The 23715-nt window shown below is 43.9% G+C and overlaps 1 protein-coding gene and 1 long non-coding RNA gene across 2 annotated transcripts in view; one reads left to right on the plus strand and one right to left on the minus strand.

Moving 5' to 3' along the window:
• efna5b (ephrin-A5b) overlaps positions 1-23715 on the minus strand; it is a 455881-nt gene that overhangs the window by 172811 nt on the left and 259355 nt on the right.
• Positions 1826-9266, plus strand: LOC111958216 (uncharacterized). Its single transcript, XR_011474704.1, has 4 exons — positions 1826-2707; positions 3042-3159; positions 5294-5464; positions 8157-9266. It is a non-coding gene; the product is annotated as an uncharacterized lncRNA (long non-coding RNA).

The raw sequence follows: 23715 nt of genomic DNA on the forward strand, positions 1-23715 counted from the left end.
TTAACTATGTAGCTGTTGTCACCAATGGCCTCATGGTAACATCCCTGAGCAGTTTCATTCCTGTCCTGCAGCTCAGTTCAGCAGGATGACTATCTTTGATGTGTCTGGGTGGTTTAATATATAATCTACAGTATAATTATTAACTATACCATGCTTAAAGAGATATTCAATGTCTGATTTGATATTGTTACCCATCTACTAATCACTGACCTTCTTTATGAAGCTTTTGAAAAAGCTCCCTGGTCTTTGTAGTATAATCTGTGCTTGAAATTCAATACTTGACATGTAGAGAACCTTAATAAAAAGGTTCCTGGAGGCACCTTCAGGGGTTCCCCTGGTGTAGCAATCTAAGGAACCCCTAAAGGATCCTCCAGGAATCTTTTCTTTGTAAAGCAGGTTTTTGTGTAGGAAAGGTGCTATACAAATAAGTATTTCTGTTAACTTTAAAATATACACTGCTCAAAAAAATAAAGGGAACACTTAAACAACACAATGTAACTCCAAGTCAATCACACTTCTGTGAAATCAAACTGTCCACTTAGGAAGCAACACTGATTGACAATAAATTTCACATGCTGTTGTGCAAATGGAATAGACAAAAGGTGGAAATTATAGGCAATTAGCAAGACACCCCCAATAAAGGAGTGGTTCTGCAGGTGGTGACCACAGACCCACTCTCAGTTCCTATGCTTCCTGGCTGATGTTTTGGTCACTTTTCAATGCTGGCGGTGCTTTCACTCTAGTGGTAGCATGAGACGGAGTCTACAACCCACACAAGTGGCTCAGGTAGTGCAGCTCATCCAGGATGGCACATCAATGCGAGCTGTGGCAAGAAGGTTTGCTGTGTCTGTCAGCGTAGTGTTCAGAGCATGGAGGCGCTACCAGGAGACAGGCTAGTACATCAGGAGACGTGGAGGAGGCCGTAGGAGGGCAACAACCCAGCAGCAGGACCGCTACCTCCACCTTTGTGCAAGGAGGAGCAGGTGGAGCACTGCCAGAGCCCTGCAAAAATGACCTCTAGCAGGCCACAAATGTGCATGTGTCTGCTCAAACGGTCAGAAACAGACTCCATGAGGGTGGTATGAGGGCCCGACGTCCACAGGTGGGGGTTGTGCTTACAGCCCAACACCGTGCAGGACGTTTGGCATTTGCCAAGAACACCAAGAGTGGCAAATTCCCACTGGCGCCCTGTGCTCTTCACAGATGAAAGCAGGTTCACACTGAGCACATGAGCACATGTGACAGACGTGACAGAGTCTGGAGACGCCGTGGAGAACGTTCTGCTGCCTGCAACATCCTCCAGCATGACCGGTTTGGCGGTGGGTCAGTCATGGTGTGGGGTGGCATTTCTTGTGGGCTGCACAGCCCTCCATGTGCTCGCCAGAGGTAGCCTGACTGCCATTAGGTACCGAGATGAGATCCTCAGACCCCTTGTGAGACCATATGCTGGTGCGGTTGGCCCTGGGTTCCTCCTAATGCAAGACAATGCTAGACCTCATGTGGCTGGAGTGGTGTCAGCAGTTCCTGCAAGAGGAAGGCATTGATGCTATGGACTGGCCCGTCCATTCCCAAGACCTGAATCCAATTGAGCACATCTGGGACATCATGTCTCGCTCCATCCACCAACGCCACGTTGCACCACAGACTGTCCAGGAGTTGGCGGATGCTTTAGTCCAGGTCTGGGAGGAGATCCCTCAGGAGACCATCCGCCACCTCATCAGGGGCATGCCCAGGCATTGTAGGAGGTCATTACAGGCACGTGGGAGGCCACACACACTACTGAGCCTCATTTTGACTGTTTTTAAGGACATTACATCAAAGTTGGATCAGCCTGTAGTGTGGTTTTCCACTTTAATTTTGAGTGTGACTCCAAATCCAGACCTCCATGGGTTGATAAATTTGATTTACATTGATCATTTTTGTGCGATTTTGTATGTCAGCACATTCAACTATGTAAAGAAAAAAGTATTTAATAAAAATATTTCATTCATTCAGATCTAGGATGTGTTATTTTAGTGTTCCCTTTATTTTTTTGAGCAGTGTATATTTTTTATCACATTTGATGAACCTCTCCCACCCCTGATCTCAAGTAAACCCCTGGTGGGAATCAAATAGTGTAACATTTAGGTTAGCTGGAAGTTAAAGTTCACTAAAGTGCATATGGCAGAAAAGTAAAAAAATGTGTCATAGTCAATTATGACAGACTGTTAGATTAAAAAGTAATTATATTATAATAACACTAACCATGTTTGGAGATTTGAATTATGTATTACACCACTGTCGCATTTAGTTTTTTTGCACTGACAGCCCTTATAATTTTCTCTCCTTGATGTCAGAAATACTGCTTGTGTTCTTCCTTCCCCTCTAGTGAGGGACTAAAATTCATACCTGGGAAACGTGGGGAGTGGAATCTCTGGCCATGTGGGTGGGGCTTCAGCTAAGGAAATTCAGCTCGTGCAATGTGTTGCCAACCTTGTGGACAACCACTCCTACATGGTRTCATGTGATTATTATACACTTGACAGTTCACATCAACTTTGTGGCAGGCTACACACGTCAATGCTCGCAGAGAACATGGCTGATACAGTAAGAATCTTATTTATCTGGTTGAGTTGTGATAATTAGAAGTTTAATTTAATGTAAATTACAATTTGTTGTAATAAAGGTCAYCATCTCTTCTGTTGCTCTTGCAGAGGTTTTTGGAAAGGTAAGCTGCTTAAAGTTTTCACACGATATATGTATAATTTTGAAAATGTATAGATGACATTGTAAAATGTTATATTAGCATAGAACAACTATCTTTTAATATGGTCAAATGAAAATAACCAGTTATCTGAAAAGTTGTCATAATCTGTTAGACAGAAGCATCTTGTTACAAAAATCAAATAGTAGGCTAAGTTCATGATCTTGTAACTTGTTTAATTAAGAGAAATCAGTGAATTAAGATCTTCCCACAGAGTAATGCTTTCATAAAATGACAAAGTGGTCGAATCAAGAATGATCAGATGGGAATTTTCTGAATATGATGTTGACTATCGCAGGGCAGAAGWTTTTCGAAGTGAGGACGGTTTCCAAACAAATGCAGCAAAAATAATTTGCGGAGTGGTGGAACTTTGTGCAAATCACGAAAATATGCACATTATAACATTAGCAGAAGAGGTATGTATTGGATGTTAATTGTGATGGAATTTCTCTAAGTGAGCTTAAAGGGCTAGTTTGGGATTTAGGCCCTTTATCTACTTTCCCAAAGTCAGATGAACAAGTGGGTAACATTAAATTGTATGTATCTATGTGCAGTTTGAAGGAAGTCACTAACTAGCGTAAGCACAATTGTTAACTAGTGTTAGCGCAATGACTGGTAGTCTATGGGAACAGAGATACACAAAAATGGTATTCACGAGTTCATCAGTCTCTCGGGAAGTAGATAAATGGCCTCATTGCCAAAATGACCATTATCCCTTTTACACTTTAAAAGTACAGACTCAGACCTTCATAATGGATATCATACACTGTAGTTGGAGGAAACATGGGATATTATGTTGCTTTGAAAAGTAATAAACTTGTTATCCCACACTAAAGGAAACAAGTAGGCAAAATGCTCTTGAAAGATTTTCACACTTGTTCGAGAGCTCTTCTTTGTGTACGCCTATTCAGTGTCATTCACACCCTCCTAAGCCGTAGCCCCACCCATCTCTTTAAGAATTCAAATGTTAATGCATGTGAGTCAACACGGCATTTCCCTCCAGAAAGTAGTCGCTCTACTTTTTCCTACTGAGCTTTGTTGATAGCACCAACTAAATTCAGGGCAGCAATGCTTTTGAGAGCTGTAGAAACACTTATGCAGTTGTCCATAGGTGTACCTTTCCAAAAATCAGCAGTAGCAAATATTATCTACTGTATACAATGACCAGGGAAGCCCCCGATTTACAGACAGCAGCTTGTGACATTACAGACCAGTCAGGACTCATCTCTTGGCATGTCCAACCCTTACATTATCTCAGGATCCATCCTGGCTAACCATGATTGGCTATATTTCTCCCTAGTGCATTTGGAAAGTATCCAGACCCCTTGACATTTTCCACATTTTGTTACGTTACAGCCTTTTTCTAAAATTGATTAAATCATCAATCTACACACAATACCCCATAATGACGTTTTTTTTGTGCAAATTTATAAAAAACGGAAATATCACATTTACATAAGTATTCAGACCCTTTACTCAGTACTTTGTTAAAGTACCTTTGGCAGTGATTACAGCCTCGAGTCTTCTTGGGTATGATGCTGCAAGCTTGACACACCTGTCTTCTCTGCAGATCCTCTCAAGCTCTGTCAGGTTGGATGCACAGCTATTTCCAGGTCTCTCCAGAGATGTTAGATCGAGTTCAAGTCCGGGCTCTGGCTGGGACACTCAAGGACATTCAGAAACCTGTCCCGAAGCTACTCCTGCGTTGTCCTGGCTGTGTGCTTAGGGTCATTGTCCCGTTGGAAGGTGAACCTTCGCTCCAGTCTGTCCTGTGCGCTCTGTAGCAGGTTTTCATCAAGGATCTCTCTGTACTTTGCTCCGTTCATCTTTCCCTCCATCCTGACTAGTCTCACAGTTGCTGCCGATGAAAAACATCCCCACAGTATGATGCTGCCACCACCATGCTTCGCCGTAGGGATGGTGCCGTGTTTCCTGCAGACATGACACTTGACATTCAGGCCAAAGAGTTCAATCTTGGTTTCATCAGACCAGAGAATCTTGTTTCTCATGGTCCAAGAATTCTTTAGGTGACTTTTGACAAACTCCAAGCAGGCTGTCATGTGCCTTTTACTGAGGAGTGACTTCCATCTGGCCACTATACCATAAAGGCCTGATTGGTGGAGTGCTGCAGAGATGGTCGTCCTTCTCGATGGTTCTCCCATCTCCACAGAGGAACTCTGGAGCACTATCAGAGTGACCATCGGGTTCTTGGTCACCTCCCTGACCAAGGCCCTTCTCCCTCGATTGCTCAGTTTGGCCGGGCGGTCAGCTCTGGGAAGAGTCTTGGTGCTTCAAGAACACTCCCATAGAGTCCTATCAAAATTTGTGCTTGAGTAATAGTTTTTTGCWAAAAAGTTATTTTTGTCAATTTGAATGAAAAACTATTACAGTAAGGTASTTAACTGTTACACAGAMATGAWTTTGTATTGATATAAAAACAGCTGCAATGGGCCTTTAACACAGCAGTGTCCATGAAAACATTTGGGGTTATAATTAATTAATTAATTAACAGGAAGTCTTACAGGCTGGCTTTAACTTTGTGTTTTCAAGATGCTTCATAGCATCTTTTTCCTAGGTAACATACATGTACGAAAGTGCTCTCCGGAAATGATCTTGTCAAGCGGGATGCTGGAGAGAGTGAGGMAAGTGTTTCCGAGACCACTGGCGAGTTACAGCACGAAACTGCCTCGTCGGACACCCTTCTCCTGTCTACTAGATATGGTTAGTGTTTCTTAACTTAAGGTTCTTAAAAACGAAGTAAATGGACTTACACTGCCAACAGTTCTACCACCCTGCATCTCATTGCTGGCTTGTCTCTGAAGATAGGCGGGGTTGGGCCTGGTCGATCCTTGCTGGAAGGCCAGTAGGGGGGACTCTTTATGCTGGTGTAATGGAGATCCAAATGTCCCCGACTCTGTTGTCACTAAAGATCTCCTGACACCTATCACAAGAATATATGTTTTAACCCTGGTTTCTGGTTAAATTCCCAAACTAGTTATACCATCATGACCACCTAATCATCCCAGCTTCGAATTGTGTTACGAAACCACCTGTCCAGTCTGTCTGAATGTGTGCATTGATGTAAGAAGTAAGCATATCAGGATTGGGCTCACTTCAGAAGTTTGGAATTGACTCCCATTCAACTCATGAGTGAAATTCTAGTTAAATTAGCCACACCCCACCGGATGTAGAATTTGAATTTGAGTGACAGGAAGCATAATTATTTCAGTGCAATTCAAAGGAAATTCCACTATCATAGAACATGAGAGTTAATTTGGATAGTCCAGATAGTACTTCCGTATCTTCCCCGTATTTAACAAAATGTTAATAATTAATTAAATATAATAACTTTGTATATTTGCATACAGGTTTTGTTTTCCTTGATCATTCATTTTAATCAATAGTTTCATCAATATCTTATATGCATGTATATAATGATATGTTGTATGTTTTATGTACAACATGTGTATATCTATAGACTACACCTAAGGTAGAATAGAGGAGGCATTTGAATTTCACTGAAATCAATTCTATTTCCTTTCATTCAAATTTGAATTGAAATTATGTATCCTGTTTACTAATTCACATTCAATTCAAATTTAAGAATGTAATTGGAATTTATGAGGCATTCTCAATTCATTTCTGAAACCTGCGTAAATCTCTCATTTAATTCTGGATTAACACGTAGATTCTAATCTATTCTATGTATGCACAACATACAGTATATGCATTTCATTGATAAATCAGAGCCAAACTATATTGCTGCGCTTGTGAATGAGCGTTACAACCCCGCCTGGAAAACACCCTCCATTCACATTTTATGTTAACAAAAAAAGCGCAATGGCAAAGCTGATCCCATTTCTGTAGTGGGGTGGGCAGAATGTKTTAATCTGTTGCAGTGACTTTAAACAAAAAATGCATGCTGCAAGTGCCAAAACACTGGCCGTGCATTCTGCAAGATTGTCTATTGAACAATTTAAAAGTAAATGCTGTCTACTGCCCACACTTCTATGCAAAACAGGAATTGTTGTTCAATATTTTGTTCATCAATACATGATTGTGTTTCTATCTCCTGCCTCATATTGCACAGCAATACTGTAACCTACTCATACTGTCAAATATTTTAAATAGGCTACCAGTCTATTTACTTTCGAGCATGGATATTAAATGAGCAATTGTAGCCTAAAATGTGTTGTGTAGCGTTAATAAACCAGTCATGTCAGAGGAGAGACATGCCCTGCAATATGATTATGATTTCAGCCTGTATAATACATGTAAAATAAAGATATTAGGTGACATGCTGCTGCATGGTTTCCTTACCAACCGCAAATGCATATTTTTTTWATCATTAGGCCTATGTTATAATATTTTTATTAGCCTACCATTATTATAATTCCTGTGAATCGAACACCTCAATTTCCCCCAAAAGAACAATGTTTGCTTGCAATACAGTTGATCAACCACTAGAATTTGTGCATACACATGGTTTGAGATTTGAGTGGAGATAAGCAGACTTTCCCGTCAAGTTCAAAATGAATAAATACCAACCTTTTGCAGGAAAACTGGTCCACGCAAGGTTTACAGCGTTTTTGTGCACATACACCTTTGATAAATGAGGCCCTAGGTGTTGGATGCGTGTGTCTGTAGGAGACAGCTCAGTCTTGACTCTCTTAGTCAGCCAGTCCAAGCAGGTTAGAGTCCAAAATGGCGGTGCCCAAAATAATGATTTATAAAAAAAGGAAAACACAAAAGGCATGGTCAAACAAAAGTATTCACACATATAAAATGTTGCAAGGCTCACAACTGATAGCAAGCACATGCTTATCAGGCCTCAATAGCAGAACCCAGCACCTGCACCAGTTGCTGCTGCCACCTAGGGATGGGGTGTGGAAGTAGTAGGTCGTGCTCTACATTGCAGACATTGCATCTCATCATCGCATCAACCAATGGTTGTGTCACGTCATCGATTGTGCAATGGGACATCAGATTAATTTATGATATGATGTGGTTAGTTGATATGTTAAATACATATCCAGGCGTTGTGAGATCTGGCAGGAGTCGGCAATGTATTCAGCTTTGAACTCTGCCGTAGTGTGCTGTCTTGCTATGGCCTAACACTGAACTACCCCAATTCCTAACATTGGCTCATTCAATCTTTCTCAACTATTCCCCAGATTATTGCTGTAGATGAGAATGAGTTCTCATTTAACTGACTTGGTGAAATAAATATGCTTATTTCTCATGTGCTCTTTACAACAGGGATTTGTTTTGCTCTGTTTGAAAATGGGTTCCATACCATATGGAATTACTTCAACCAAGAGCAGTGACTTCTTATACTTTAATGTACTACACAATAGAACTGGTCAAAGCAACCAAAGTTAGTATTTTAATTTTGATAGTCATATGTTTGCAGGTTGTCACCCTAAGGACAGAAGAGGACACAGAAGATGATATCAAAAACCRTCTGTCCAATCTCATCACAAGATTGGGTTTGGTTGGTGATCACAACTTGATCGCGGCAACAATATGCGTCTCCTACTACACTGATGACCAACATAAACCGATGTTTCATTACTATGGGGCATCTTTGTCCAGCACTGGGTACAAGGAACGAAAGATCCTGATTGCCTCATCTTGTGTACACACATGGCACCATTATGTGTCACTTGCTGTTATGGAAAAAACGCCTGTGACATTTATAAGGCCAGTCAGATGCAGAGCTTTTAGTGTGGATAGCATCCATACAGAAAAGCCACCTTGTAAACCCTGCCGTGAGCTCTTCAAGCTCGAGCACGCAGATCCTCCGACTGGCAACAACATCTATGGTAATTGTGCTGAGGTGGAGAGCCTGAGCAAATTACTCTGGAATGAAGACGAACGGCTCAGAAGGGTAAGAGATCGTACGGGAATAAAAACAAAGGCAATAAAAACCTTGTCAAACAGATTGAAAGAGTTTGGTCTTGTGTCCTATGATGCCGACGAAGTGTTTCGGCCTCCACCTACCAGGAGGATATAATAAGGCATTTTGCTATTTTTCACAAATATAACATTTGATGTATCCTATTTAAATTGTTTGCCTTACAAGTTAAATTAAGTATACCCCTATATGTGTATACCCCTATTGCTTTGAAAGGTTTTCTTTTGTATACCTCTTTATAAGTCACATTAAAATGTGTTTTTCCTCATTTCCACTATTTGTTTTCATTCTAGTTGACTCCGTAAACATAATATAAGAATGTAAAACATTGTTAGTCTGGTCTGGGTCTCTGTCTACAAAAAATATCAGATTCAAATGATAGTTTTTCTTTGCAATGATTGTATTATAATTTTTTTTACTGTAAGAAATGTTTGCCATCAATCCCACAGTCAGCACTACTGGCTAATTAAATATTACTTTAATATTTGTATGTATTACTCTGTATCTTGCTTGTCATTTTACATTGTTCAGTAAGTGCTCATTTCAGAAGTGCTTTTGGCTACTATGTTTTCTATGAAAGGTGATAAATAAAGTCTATACATTTTATAGAGATTTCTTTTCTAATCCTACATTCTTCCCCAATTCAGATAATAAGCACAAGACATCAGTGTAACGTAAAAACATCGTGTAAGACCATGATAAAAAGAAAGATGAAAAATAACAAAAGACAGAACTACTGCTAATTACACGTTCCCAGCCAGACTGAAGCTTTATCACCTGTATTGTAAGAAGCAGTATTTAGTGAAATTGGACACAAGGGAGAAATTACTATAAGGAACCATAGTTAGCTACAGAACATGAGTAACTTTACTATAGCCTGTGTTCCTGTTGCTATGTCTAATGTACCATAAGGTGTACTGTATGGGGATCAAAAGAAATTCACATTTACATACGTTTTAACCCTTTACTTAGTACTTTGTTGAAGCACCTTTGGCAGCGATTACAGCCTCGAGTCTTCTTGGGTATGACATTCAGAGACTTCGCCCGAAGCCACTTCTGCATTGTCTTGTTGGAAGGGGAACCTTCGCCCCAGTCTGAGGTCCTGAGTTCTCTGGAGCAGGTTTTTATCAAGGACCACTCTGTACTTTGCTCCGTTCATCTTTCCCTCAATCTGGCCTACTCTTCCAGTACCTGCCGTTGAAAAACATCCCCACAGCATGATGCTACCACCACCATGCTTCACCCTTGGGATTGGGCCAGGTTTCCTCCAGACGTGACACTTGGCATTCAGGCCAAAGAGTTCAATCTTGATTTCATCAGACCAGAGAATCTTGTTTCTCATGGTCTGAGAGTCCTTAAGGTGCCTTTTGGCCAACTCCAAGGAGGCTGTCGTGCCTTTTACTGAGGAGTGGCTTCCGCCTTACCACTCTACCATAAAGGCCTGATTGGTGGAGTGCTGCAGAGATGGTTGTCCTTCTGGAAGGTTCTTCCATCTCCACAGAGGAACTCTGGAGCTCTGTCAGAGTGATCATCGGGTTCTTGGTCACCTCCCTGACCAAGGCCCTTCTCCCCCGATTGCTCACTTTGGCCGGGTGGTCAGCTCTAGTAAGAGTCTTGGTGGTTCCAGACTTCTTCCATCTAAGAATCATAGAGGCTACTGTGTTCTTGGGGACCTTCAATGCTGCAGACGTTTTTTGGTACCCTTCCCCAGATCTGTGCCTCGACGCAATCCTGTCTTTGAGCTCTACGGACAATTCCTTCGACCTCATACTTGTTTTTTTGCTCTGAAATGCACTGTCAACTGTGAGACCTTATATTGACAGGTTTGTGTCTTTCCAAATCATGTCCAATCAATTGAATTTACCACAGGTGGACTCTAATCAAGTTGTAGAAACATCTCAAGGATGATCAATGGAAACAAGAGGCACCTGAGCTCAATTTCGGAGTCTCATGGCAAAGGGTCTGAATACTTATGTAAATAAGGTATTTCTGTTTTATGTTTGTAATAAATTTGCAAACATTTCTAAAAACCTGTTTTCATTTGTCATTATGGGATATTGTGTGTAGATTGATAAGGAAAACAATTATTTATGACTAACGTAACAATATGTGGAAAAGAGGAAGGGGTCTGAATACTTTCCAAATCATGTTACACTATTTATCTGCTTCAGATTATCACTACAGAAAACCGAAAATGTCAGTGTCTGACAAGTTAACATTTCATAAATGTTTATTTTTGAAGACTGTCAAAGTTAACCCGTTAATAATGCGTTAACACAAGATTTTTAATGGCATAATGTTTTGTTGACCAGTTAATCGCATCTTAATTTCTTCACTGCAAGGAGCCTTTTAAGCTCACATGTTTCTTCACGGACCATTTTAAGTGCAACACACACAACAACAAAAACACCTACTGGGCACACACTGGTTGAATCAACATTGTTTCCACATCATTTTAATTAAATTATGCTGAACTGAACGTGGAATAGATGTTGAGTTGATGTCTGTCTTTAGTGGGCACACTTTGTGTCTATCACGTTTCAGGTAAGACCCAGATGCAGACAGTGTCAAAGTAATAAATGTTTATTACTTGTACAGGGACAGGCAAAACGACAGGTCAAGGGCAGGCAGAGGTCAGTAATCCAGATAGGGTGCAAAAGGTCCAGAATGGAAGGCAGTCTCAGGGTCAGAGCAGGGAGGGGTCAATAATCCAGTGTGGTGTGGCAAGGTACAGCATGGCAGGCAGGCAGACTCAGGGTCAGGGCAGGCAGAATCGTCTCCTGGTCTTGGTTGGCTCACTCCGACTGGCCTTTGGACTGTGGTGGAACTCGGAGGACAGGCTGGTCGATGACCCAATGATTGTGCAGAACGCCTTCCAAGACCGGGATGTGAACTGTGGTACCTGGTCGGAAACCATGTCCACTGGCAGTCCATGGATCGGGAAGACGTGCTGCACCATGAGCTGGGCCATCTCTTTGGCAGAGGATAGCTTGGAGAGAGGAATGAAGTGGGCGGCATTGGAAAACCGATCCACTACGGTCAGGATGGCGGTGTTGCCATCAGATGGGGGCGACCCGAGACAAGGTCAGGGATATGTGAGACCAGGGACGGTGAGGGACAGGCAGAGGATGAAGGAGATCAGCCGGAGCTTGCCGAGGAGTCTTGTTCTGTGCACAGATTGTGCATGCGGCAACGAATGCGGAGACTTCAGGAACCATGGTAGGCAACCAAAAGCATTGTCGCACAAAGGCCAGAGTTCCGAGGTTGAAGCCATGGGGCTATAGCGGCGTGACAGGGCCTCCGGCTTGACATTCTTGGATCCCGGCCGGTATGAGAGGGAGAAGATGAACCGGGTGAACAGCAGGGCCCACCTAGCTTGCCTGGAATTGAGGCACTTGGCAGTGCGAAGATATTCCAGGTTCTTGTGGTCGGTCCACACAATGAACAGATGTTCCGTCCTCTCCAGCCAGTGCCTCCACTCCTCCAATGTTATCTTCACTGCGGGAAGCTCACGATTCCCCACATCGTAGTTCCTCTCCGTGGCGTTGAGGCGATGGGAGAAGAAGGCACAGGAATGTAACTTGAGGTCCAGGGCAGAACGCTGGGACGGGACAGYCCCCACTCCGACATCGGCCTCCACCATGAACTGGCAAGACAGGTCAGGATGAACCAAGATGGGAGCTGTGGTGAAGCGATGTTTGAGATCCCGGAATGCCCAGTCAGCAGCTGGGGACCACATGAATGGAACCTTGGGAGAGGTGAGTGCAGACAGGGGGGAAGCCAGGGTGCTGTAACCCCGGATAAAGCCGCGATAAAAGTTGGCAAATCCCAGGAAAAGTTGCAGCTACACCCTGGACGTAGGCTGGGGCCAATCCACCACCGCTCTCACCTTTCTGGGATCCATCTGTACACTCCCTGCAGCGGTGATGTAACCCAGAAAGGGGACGGTGGAGCGATGGAATTCGCACTTCTCTGCTTTTACTAAAAGCTGGTTCTCCAGAAGGCATTCCTTCTGGAGAACCTGTCCGGACATGCAGCATGTGTTCTTGGGCTGTGCGGGAGAAGACAAGGATGTCATTGAGGTAGACAAAGACGAACCGGTTCAACATGTTGCGGAGAACACCATTAACCAGAGCCTGGAACACAGCAGGGGCGTTGGTATGGCCAAATGGCATGACCAGATACTCGTAGTGACCGCTGGCTGTGTTGAAGGTAGTATTTCTCTCGTCCCCTTCCAGTATCTGCACCAGGTGGTAGGCATTCCGTAGGTCCAGCTTGTAGAACACGGTGGCCCCCTGAAGCGGCTCGAAGGCAGAGGAGATGAGGTAGTGGGTAGCGGTTCTTCACCGTGATGTCATTGAGTCCCCGTTAGTCGATGCACAGGCGCAGGGTTTTGTCCTTCTTCTCCACAAAGAAGAACCCTGCACAGGCGGGTGAGGCAGAAGGATGGATAAAACCTGCAGCTACCCTGGAGCAGGTTTTCATCAAGGATCTCTCTGTACTTTGCTCTGTTCATCTTTCCCTCCATCCTGACTAGTCTCTGAACTGCCTCTGAAAAACATCCCCACAGCATGTTGCTGCCACCACCATGTTTCACCATAGGAATGCTGCCAGGTTTCCTCCAGATGTGACGCTTGGCATTCAGGCCAAAGAGTTCAACAATGGTTTATCAGACCAGATAATCTTGTTTCTCATGGTCTGAGAGTCATTTAGGTGGCTTCCATCTGGCCACTCTACCATGATTACTTGGCCGTGCATGCCATGCAAGGGTTCCAAAAGGGTTATTCGGCTGTCCCTATAGGAAAACCCTTTTTGGTTCCAGGTAGAAATATTTTGGGTTCCATGAGGAACCCTCTGTGTATAGGGTTCTACCTGGAACCAAAAAGGTTTTACCTGGAACCAAAAAGTGTTCTTCAAAGGGTTTTCCTATGGGGACAGCCAAAGAACCCTTTAAGGTTCTAGATATCGCACAGTCAACCCTCCAATCAGAAATTGTGAGAACACTCATTTAGAATCCCTGAAGCTTAAACAGTACTTAAGTGTGTGTGTGCGCAGGGGCAGAGGCCAGTCTGAGGACCCACCCCCCACCCTTCATTTTTTTCATGGGTTTTATAGTAAATACGTTTAATGTGCCATATCTGATTGTCAAACAAATCACTTCAAAATTTYGGTTACCTTTGCACGTTCATCCCAAAAAATTCCAGCAACTAAACAGTGCACTGTGCACCCACAAACTTTCCTGTGGCTGAAACTATCTCACCGGAGAAAGCATCCGAGCGAGCGAAACATATCCCCTCTGTCTTACTCTATATAGTGTTTAGAAACATATTCTATTCTTATTTACAATAAAAGGGACTCCAAAATTACACAATACATTATTTACCATTCATTTCTATTGGGCAGAAAATAATCTGAAACACAACCAAAACAAACAGCAAATGCATCCAACAAATTTGTTGAGTCACAAGCTTGATGTAGTCACTGCATGCTACTATGAATGTGAGACCAAATACTTAAGTTTTTACTACTTTAATACACTTACAAGTGAATTTGTCCCAATACATTTGGTCCCCTAAAATGGGGGGGACTATGTACAAAAAGTGCTGTAATTTCTAAATTGTTCACCCAATAGGGATGAAAATAGCCTCAAATAAAGCTGACAGTCTGCACTTGAACTTTGATTTCAAATCCAAACTTTTGGAATATAGAGCGAAAAGATGAGAAAATGCTTCACTGTCCCAATGAATGAATTACATTTTATTTTCGTGTCAAATCGTCAAATCGCCAATCGCCAAAAACACGTAAACAAATATTACAATAATTCACTCTGGTAGTTAAATTATTGTTCTTCTTCTGGAGTTCTCTGCATTGCACATCACATAAAGAGTAAAAAAATCAAAATCAAAAGTAAATCAATACATAATAGTAAATAAGGTCATCTGAACATTAATTACATCCCTAGAGCAGTAAAATAATATACATACTGTACATACACACTGCATATATACACAAATAAATTCAACAAAAAAAAAGGGAGGACCATGTGTTGTCTTGATAAGTGCGTGAATTGATACATTTTCCTGTCCTGCTAAGTATTCAACATGTAATGAGTACTTTTGAGTGTCAGGTAAAATGTATGGAGTAAAAAGTACATTATTTTCTTTAGGAATGTAGTGAATTGAAAGTAAAAGTTGTCAAAAATATAAATAGTCTGTTCCAACAACGGCGGTGTGGGAACAGCAGCCACCATCATACAGTTCAATATTAGCCTTCCCTGCCGAGCTGCGACGAGTCTTCAACCAACCAGTCGGCAGACGAGAAGCGGCAAGCGGACTGTTCAACCTCCGCAAAGTGGTCAGACCAGTGGCTGACTTCGTCATTGAGTTCCACACCCTCACAGCTGAGAGAGGGTGGAATACTGAGGCACTGGTCATCGCCTTCCAACAGGGTCTGTCTAACTCCATCAAGGATGAACTAGCCGCTCGGGAACTGGGAGAGGACCTCGAGTCCCTGATAACACTGGCCATCAGGATTGACAACCGCATCCGAGAACGTGTGAGAGCGCCTTTTTGACACCACCCCCGTATCCGGAGCACCCCAAGCCCCCCGAGCCCAGCATTGAGGAGCCCAGGCACCTGGGACGCACACGTCTGACCCCACAGGAACGTGACAGGTGCATGTGCGACGGCTGCTGCCTCTACTGTGGAGGTCTTGGCCATCTCCATTCTACATGCCCAGTGTTGACGGGAAACGCCAGGGTTCGCCAGGACAAGGGGAGACCCTGACGAGCTGTGCAGTTACACCTCAGCTACCCGGTCACCGTCTGACACTACCCGCAATCCTCCATTGGGCCAACCGTCAACACCACATTCAAGCCTTCATGGATTCCGGGGCCGCGGATCATTTCATTGACCAAGACCTCGCCAGAGAATTACAAATCCCCTGCATGAAATGTCCCATCCTTCTGCAGATTCCACCTGGCCGGAGCCCCTTTGGCTCCGGCCAGGTGGAAACTCAGACCAAGCCCATTCAATTGCAAGTTGGGGTGAACCACTCAGACTCTTAGTTTTCTTTTGATCACTGCTCCCAAGAACCCCCTTATCCTAGGGTACCCCTGGATAGTGTTACACAACCTACAATTATCCTGGTCCACAGGGCACCTATTAGCCTGGGGTAAGAACTGCCAGACTAAATGCCTAAGACCCTAACCAAGAGCCTCGCCATGTTCTCCGGCATCCATTGAAGACCAAGACTTTTCTGCTCTCCCTCCTGATTACTTTGACCTCCGGGAGGCCTTCAGTAAGAGGCAATCCGCCACCCTCCCTCCTCATCGTCCATACGACTGTGCCATAGAACTCCTACCTGGCTCCACCCATCCCCAGGGCCGTCTGTACTCCCTCTCGACCGCTGAAACAGCAATCATGGACAGTTACATCTGGGAGTCACTGGAGGCAGGATTCATTCGCTCCTCTACATCCCCAGCTGGTGCAGGCTTATTCTTCCTGGGAAAGAAGGATGGATGTCTACGTCCCTGCATCGATTACAGAGGGCTGAACAGGATTACGATTAAGAATTGTTACCCACTACCTCTGATGTCCGCCGCCTTGGTGTTGGCCAATGGTGCCCAATTCTTCACCAAACTGGACCTCCGCAACACTTACAATTTGATGAGAACCAGGGAGGGAGATGACTGAAAAACTGCCTTTAACACTCTGAGTGGACACTATGAGTATTTAGTCATGCCCTTCGGATTATCGAACTCACCAGCAGTCTTCCAAGCATTGGTCAATGACACGCTTAGGGATATGTTGAATCGGTTCGTCTTTGTTTACCTCGATGACATCCTGATCTTCTCCAAGACCATTCCGGGAACACATCCTGCACGTCCGCCACGTCCTTCCATGTCTCCCATCTCAAGCTGGTAAGGACCAGTCCCTTCTCTCCCCCCACAGCTGCCCCTCCGCCCCCTCGACTTCTTGATGGTTGCCCAGCCTACACTATCCGGCATCTGTTGGAGGCTCGTCGGGTCTGAGGCACCCTGCAGTACCTGGTGGACTGGGTGGGCTACAGCCCCGAGGAGTGGGCATGGGTGCCTGCCTGGGACATCCTGGATCCGGGACTTTTTCGGGACTTCAACCAACTACGTGGTGGTTGCCCTGGCTCCGCAGCTGGTGCCGCTCCTAGAAGAGGGGGTCCTGTCATGGTTCCACCTGTCACCAGAGGGCGGTAGAGACCATCCTAGAGACATTAACGCCACTCAGGTGCGTCCTATTTATTCGTTTTGATTTCCCTGTTAAAAGAGGTGTGTTTTCTGTTGTCCTTTGCTGAAGCTTGAATTGTTTACCGTGTGCGTTTTTTCCCCCTGAGTGAGTTTGAGACTTAGTATTTGTTGTTTTTCAAGTGTACTGTGATCCTGCGGCTACCGTTTCTCAGTAAAGTATTATGTTTATCTTTAACCACTGATTTCTCATCTGGTTTCTTCTCTGCACCTGGGTCCAACCTCACCACATCACATAACCACCTGTTTGTCAAGGCTGAGAAGTGCCAGTGCCAGTCTCCTTCCTAGGCTACCAAATAAGTCCGTAAGGAGTGAAGATGGACATCAAGAAGGTAGATGGCCAGTCCCAACCACCACAAAGGGGTTACAATGTTTTTTGGGGGGTTTGCCAACTTCTACCGCCGTTTCATCAGGAACTTCAGCTACATCGCCGCTCCTCTCACCTCTCTCCTCAAGGGTGGTCCCCGTAGGTTGATGTGGAGTCCAGCAGCTGACGAGGCCTTCCGTCTACTCAAGGGACATTTCACCTCCGCCCCAATGCTCAAACACCCAGATCCCACAATTTCCTTTTGTGGTGGAGGTGGATGCTTCAGAGGTGGGAGTGGGTGCAGTTCTGTTTCAACAACAAGGTAATCCACAGAAATTGTATCCGTGTGCATGTTACTCTTAGAAACTGTCCTCTGTAGAGAGGAATTACGACGTCGGTGATAGAGAGCTCCTGGCGGTGAAGTTGGCATTAGAGGAGTGGAGACATGGCTGGAAGACGCCTAGGACCCATTTGTCATCCTCACCGACCATCGGAACTTGGAATACATATGGACAGCGAGGAGGCTGATATTGCCCAGGTTTAAAAAAACACCAAAGCCAATGCCCTGTCCCATCTCTACGATTTGGGAGAGAGTCCTGTCTGGAATATACCCATAATCCCTTCCTCTCGAGTCGTAGCCCCTGTGGTCTAGGACGTAGATGTAGACATCCCCCAGGCTCTGGAGAAGGAGCCCGCACCCACTAACTGTCCTCCTGAAGGCATTTACGTTCCCACGGGGATAAGGGATCGGCTGTTGATCTGGGCACACACAGCTGTTATCTCCAAGAAGTATTGGGGCCTACCTTGGCGCAGGACGTTAGTTGCTATGTCAACTCCTGTTCCATATGTGCTCAAACCAAATCTCCCAGGCACGCTCCAGCAGTTAACCTTTCTAGGACACACGTTCCGCTAGCAGAACCCCCCCACAACATTCCGCTGAAAAGGCAGCGTTTTTTTTATTTTAAATATGTAACTTTCACACATTAACAAGTCCAATACAGCAAATGAAAGATAAACATCTTGTTAATCTACACTTCGTGTCTGATTTAAAAAATGCTTTACAGCGAAAACACAACATATGATTATGTTAGATCACCACCAAGTTCAAAAAACACAGCCATTTTCCCAGCCAAAGATAGGAGTCACAAAAACAGAAATAGAGATAAAATGAATCCCTAACCTTTGATGATCTTCATCAGATGACACTCATAGGACATCATGTTACACAATACATGTATTTTTTGTTCGATAATGTGCATATTTATATCCAAAAATCTTAGTTTACATTGGCGCCATGTTCAGAAATGCATCCAAAATATCCGGAGAAATTGCAGAGCCACATCTAATAACAGAAATACTCATCATACACTTTGATGAAAGATACATGTTTTACATATAATTAAAGATACACTTGTTCTTAATGCAACCGCTGTGTCAGATTTWAAAAAAAACTTTACGGAAAAATCACACCATGCAATAATCTGAGACGCCGCTCAGATATCAATAACATTTCTCCGCCATGTTGGAGTCAACAGAAATACGAAATTACATCATAAATATTCCCTTACCTTTGATTATCTTCATCAGAATGCACTGCCAGGAATCCTAGTTCCACAATAAATTGTTGTTTTGTTCGATAATGTCAATTATTTATGTCCAAGTAGCTACTTTTGCTAGCGCGTTAGTACACATCCAAACGCTTGTGCAAGTCACGCATAACGTCGGACGAAAACTTCAAAAAGTTATATCACAGGTCGAATAAATTGTCAAACTAAGTAGATAATCAATCTTCAGGATGTTGTTATCATATATATCCAATAACGTTCCAACCGGAGCATTCCTTCGTGTCTCTAGAAGTGTGGAACGCAAGGCGACATCATGTGGAATGCGCGTGACCAGGAACTGGCAATCTGCCAGACCCCTGACTGAAACACCTCTCATCCGGCCCCACAACACAGTATAAACTTCATTAAATGTTCTACCGACTGTTGACATCTAGTGGAAGGCGTAGGAAGTGCAAACAAATCCATATCTTCCTGGGATTTGAATAGGCGATGAGTAGAAAAAACACCAGCCTCAGAGTTTCCACTTCCTGTTTGGAAGTTTGCCTGCCATATGAGTTCTGTTATACTCAGACATAATTCAAACAGTTTTAGAAACTTCAGAGTGTTTTCTATCCAATAGTAATAATAATATGCATATATTAGCATCTTGGACAGAGTAGGAGGCAGTTCAATTTTGGAACGCTATTCATCCAAAGTGAAAATGCTGCCCCCTATCCCTAAAAAGTTAAACTCCTTCCCCTTCCCGTGCCTCAGCGTCCCTGGTCTCATCTATCCATTGACTTTGTCACTGATCTCCCCTCCTCTGACAGTTTCACTACCATTTTGGTAGTTGTGGATAGATTTTCTAAATCCTGTCATTTCATCCCTCTTTCTGGTCTCCCTACTGCTCTCCAGGTCGTTGAGGTACTATTCCAGCAGGTCTTCCGGGCATTATGGCCTTCTGAAGGACATCGTGCTGACCGTGGGCCACAATTCACATCACGGGTACGGATAGCCTTTATGAAGAAGCTCGGGGTCACGGTCAGCCTCACTTCAGGGTATAGGCCTCAGTCTAACGGGCAAGTGGAGAGGATGAACCAGAAGCTGGGAAGATTCCTGAGGAATCACTGCCAGGACCGGCAGGGAGAGTGGGCCCAATTCCTTCCATGGGCGGAGTGGCTCCGTGGACCCCGGGCCAGACCAAAGCTCCTGCTGTTGATGAGTGATTCAGGCGCACAGAAGAGGTGTAGAGCGAGGCTCATGTGAGACTCCAGCGCGTCGTCCACCGTCAGAAGGAGCAGGCAGACCACCACCCTAGTGAGACTCCCGTGTTCCATCTAGGGGATCACGTCTGGCTCCCACTCCACCTGCCCTGCAAGAAGTTGAGCCCCTGGTTTGTGGGGCAGTTCAAGGTTCTCCAGAGGGTCAACGAGGTGACGTATTGGTTACAGCTTCYCAGTGACTACCGCATCTCACCTTCTTTTCATGTCTTCCTTCTCAGGCTGGTGGTTCCTGGTCCCTTGGCTGATACTTTCCCCCACGACACCCCTCTGCCCCCCATGGACGTCAAGGGCGCTCTCGCCTATGCCGTCAGATCCCTACTGGACTCCTGACATCGTGGGGATCGGCTCCAATACCTGGTGGACTGGGAGGGATACGGCCCAGAGGAGCGGTGTTGGGTTCCAGTGGAGGACATTCTGGATCCAAACATCATCCCTGATTTCCATCTTCGCCACCTGTACCAGTATGCTCATCTTGGTGGATTTTGCCTTCAGCAAGTGAAATGCATGCTCAATTGGATTCAGGTCAGATAATTGACATGGCCATTGCAGAACATTCCTCTTTGGTATTGGGTTGCTTTTGCAGTATGCTTTGGGTCATTGTCCATCTGCACTGTGAAGTGTCGTCCAATGAGTTTTGAAGCATTTGGCTGAATCTGAGCAGATAATATAGCCCTTATCACTTCAGAATTCATTCTGCTGCTTTTGTCMACAGTCACATCATCAATAAATACCAAGGAACCAGTTCCATTGGCAGCCATACATGCCCAAGCCATAACTGCCTCCAACATGCTTCATAGATGATGTGGAATGCTTCGGATCATGAGCAGTTCCTTCCCTCCATACTATTCTCTTCCCATCATTTTGGTACAAGTTGATATTCATCTCATCTGTCCATAGGATATTGTTCCAGAACTGTACAGGCTTATTCAGATGTTTTTTGGCAAACTCTAATCTGGTCGTCTTGTTTTTGAGGCTTACCAATGGTTTACATCTTGTGGTAAACCCTCTGTATTTACTCTGAAGTCTTCTCTTGATTGTTGACTTTGACACAGATATGCCTAACTGCTGGAGGGTGTTCTTGATCTGGCCAACTGTTGTGAAGGAGTTTTTCTTCACCAGGGAAAGAATTCTTCTGTCATCCACCACAGTGGTTTTCCGTGGTCTTCCGGGCCTTTTGGTGTTCCTGAGCTCCTTCAGTGCGTTCTTTCTGTTTAAGAATGTACCAAATAGTTGATTTGGCCACACCTAATGTTTTTGCTATCTCTCTGATGGGTTTGTTTAGATTTGTCAGCCTAATGATGGTTTGCTTCGCTGGTAGTGACAGCTCTTTGGACTTCATATTGAGGGTTAACAGCAACAGATTCCAAATGCAAATGCCAAATTTGCCAAATCAACTCTAGACCTTTTATCTGCTTACTTGTAAATGAACTAATGAGGGAATAACACACACCTGGCCATGGAGCAGCCAATTGGTCCCTTAAAAAGGGAGACCACACATACAAAGTGCTGTAATTCCTACACCATTCACCCGAATTGGATGTAAATACCCTCAAATTAAACCTTTCAACACTCTCAGCTCATATTCATTATTTAATTTCAACTCCAATATGCTGTGGTAAACAGCTAAAATAATAATAACTTGGTCAATGTCCAAATATTTATGGACCTGACTGTATGCATGTTTGCGTTTTTCTCATCGTGTCATCATGCCCAACAGAACAATTCACCATGTTGTCTGACACAGAGTTGTCTTTACATAAATGGAGGAAGGGCAGAGAACCAGGAAAAGTAGAAAGACGTATATGTAAAACATATTGTAACTACCATTCAGGTTAATCTGTGGAAAGAATCCTGACTGATTGACATCTCTGTCCCCACAGGAGCAATGGAATGATCTCATTTCAGTCTCATTTTACATCCAACTGAACACAAATTAAAGATACGCTATAAATGTTTTGTATAATTTCAGCCAGTAGTTTTAAAAGTAGTGCTCGCTCACAAGCCAAAATGGGCCCCAGTAAGACCGGTCAAACTGATGTAATTTGGACATTTGGCAAAGAAAATCTTTCCACTTTATGTTTGCTTTATTGTATTTTCTCCCCAGTCCCTATATGTCTTTGCTCCACAAAATATGACAGAGAAAATGACAGCGAAAACTGAACAGATGTCAACTAGATTGAAACAAGTTATATCAGCTTAAAAAGTGTTTATTTACAACCTATAGGGTAAAGGATTTTGGGAATAGTGACATAGGAGAGTCTGAAATGAACTAAATACCCTAACCCTAAGCTATATTCAATGTCAGCAGCAATTTCCAGTGAGAAATGCTTAGTCTAAGACAGTGTATCGCAGTGTAAACTGCGTTGCTACAGATGCTGGTTCGAGACCCATGCCGGCCGCGACCGGGAGACACATGAGGCGACGCACAATTGGCCCAGCATCGGGCTGCTTCTGGGGGGGATTCTGGTAAGATGCCGGCAAAGTCGGCTGAATTCCGGTAGATGGAAACGGCACGATGCACTTGGGTCGATTCTGGGCAGTCATTCATTTTGATTCCGGGCCGAGTCCGACATCCGATTCAAGGTTGATTCAACCAGTTCCGGCCCCCCGGAAGAGGCCCGCTTCTGGGCCGATTCCTCATTGCTATCTGGGCAGTCTGATTTGAAATCCAAATGAACACAAACTTTGCAAATTGTGTCCCCACTCCCAAGAAATGTTATTTGACTTTGTCCAAACAAACACACAAGATTACTCTCTTAACTTCAATACACTGGGAGATTGTTTTTAATCAAAACTGAAACTAAACAATATTTACATAAATCAAAGTTGAAAAACATCAACCTAAACCTTGTAAATTGTAAATTTACTTAACTGGTCACTGAATCCATTTTGACCAAATTGCCTTGTATTACTTGGAAAGTCAATCATGACATTTTAGGACATACAATTTGTATTGTACTTTTCAGGCAAGTACGGCTGCATAYCTATGGCAGGGTTTGGGTCAACTCCATGTAAAATGCAACTTTTTAATGAAAATAATGTGAACACTTATTATTAGCCAAATTTCACCCATGTTTGTGCATTGGTACATGGACATGGTACATTATGGTATGCTGTTGAACCATAACTGGCATGTAAAGCCTACAAAATAACATTAGTAGTATTCTGGCTGCACTGTAGTGTCCTCTACTGGCCAACGATTGAGCCAAATGTTTGACCCAAGTTAAACAATTTAAAGGCAATGCTACCAAAGGGGGGTATAAACCTCTCTCTCAGTAATGATCTCAGCCTGCCTATGTTCTATCTCATCTGAACAGAACACTGGCTTTTATAGCTTCAGGTGGCAATGGTAATTAGAGACAGCTGTATCTTGACGAGGGGGCGGGGTCAGCTCTCCAATCATCAATTGGGGCTGACCAATCAGCTGCTTGGGGAGAAATTCCAGGAAGCCATCTCCTGAAACACACACACTCAAATACAAACTACAACACAGAAACTGGGGAACGTAACAATGTCACAACAGTGGTAGGCCTGATCACCGACAACAATGAGACGGCCTATAGGGAGGAGGTCAGAGAACTGGTAGTGTGGTGCCAGGACAACAACCTCTCCCTCAACGTGAGCAAGACAAAGGAGCTGATCG

The sequence above is a fragment of the Salvelinus sp. IW2-2015 genome, linkage group LG33 (genome assembly GCF_002910315.2).
Source record: "Salvelinus sp. IW2-2015 linkage group LG33, ASM291031v2, whole genome shotgun sequence".
NCBI classification, from domain to species: domain Eukaryota; kingdom Metazoa; phylum Chordata; class Actinopteri; order Salmoniformes; family Salmonidae; genus Salvelinus; species Salvelinus sp. IW2-2015.